Here is a 1,635-nt window from a genome sequence, read left to right on the forward strand (position 1 = left end):
ATCAAAGTTTGAAAGCTAGAAGGGTCGAGTCCCAGGGTCAAGAGAGATCTTATACTGTACAATCTCAGGATTAATTCCAGGCATGTCTTCATAGGACCACGCAACAACATTTTTTGAAATCTTTTAATAAAGCGACTAATCACTAGCTTTTTTTCGTAGACAATGTGGAACCAATTGGACCAAGCAAGGATCCTTCTTATTATTCATATTAAATGAAATGATCTCATCCATCAAGGGCTTAGCATACCTCTTCTCCTCCCAGTCGAACAAATTTTTAAAAGCCCAAGGAATTTTTTTCCTATTCGCTTTCATCAAAATTTTGAAAATTAGTTTTGAAAATTTTGGTTAATGCAATGAACTAAAGACATAGATGAGTAGGCAAAATTTATGGCATTTTTGGAATCTGTAATTGAGTGGTTACATTAGACTCAAAAGAAAACGACAAAGAAGACCTAGATAGGACAGCGGTGTCTAGGTTGGCACTCTTGAAATCACCAGACTCCAACTCGCTAGACTGACTCGAGTCTGACTCCAACTCCACAGACTCAGTGGAATCAGACTTGGACTCAACATCTGACACAAAACTTGAAATAAAACCTTTCTCGAGCTAGCAGTTTAAGTGCGGGCTATTGTTCACTAGTACTGAAATGGTCCAAAATGTTTGTTTGATGGTTCTCAAAAGGCAACTCAACAAGCCTTTATATTTCACTTCCATGTCAAAACACGGTCCATGTATTTGGGCTAATATTGTGACGACCCCACCACTTATAATATTTGACATTTAATTAATTAAGAAGATTTAAATTTTAATTGCCTATTATTCTAATTTAATTTTGGACTTATAGAATTATTGAGTTTGATTCATATATGATCTTATTAAAGATTTATTTTAGAATTAGAAATTAAAGTCCTAAATGGTTTAAGAAGGTGAAATTCATGAGTTGAACTAGTTTAATTGTAGATATTGAACCATATGGGAGTCTAATTAAATGTTCAATTCAATTCAACAAAATTAAGAGTTGATCAATTGAGTCCTAATTGGAGCTAATTAAGTTATGGGGATTGAGAATTGTGATTATTATGAATTAAATTTACTTATCAAGTGTCCAATTGAATATTTAATATATTGACGGGAATTTCGAGTCTGATCAGAGATTGGAGGCTTAAATAATTTAAGAAACCAAAATTGATGGTGACAATAAGTTTAATTTGATATTTGGAGTCTGTTGGGAGTTTGATTGAAAATCTGATTCAGATTGGTAAAAATTAAATATAATTAATTGGGCTCTAATTGAAGTCAATTTCTAATGGAGTTATGTGGGAATTTATCAATCAAGATTATGTATAGTTAATTGTGGTTTAGTTAAGCTAATTGTGCAATCAAGAATTAAGATAGTCTCACTTGTGTAATTAATTGTGAAGTTATGTGTTAAGGATTCTAGCCCTTGTGTGTTTACGTATTTTATGTTGATGAATTAAGAAGTGTGTTGGGCCTAGCATGTATAGGTTAAAGTCAAGAGGTGGAGGTGAGTATGTTTTTGTGTTAGAGGCTTTAAGTCAAACCCAAGGGTGTTGGCAACTTGGTAAAGGCCTGGGGGTTAAGACCCCAGGTCATAGGTTCGAAACCCCTTAGGC

Source organism: Camellia sinensis, chromosome 9, assembly GCF_055761805.1.
Source record: "Camellia sinensis isolate YWXY chromosome 9, ASM5576180v1, whole genome shotgun sequence".
Classification (NCBI taxonomy): Eukaryota; Viridiplantae; Streptophyta; class Magnoliopsida; order Ericales; family Theaceae; genus Camellia; species Camellia sinensis.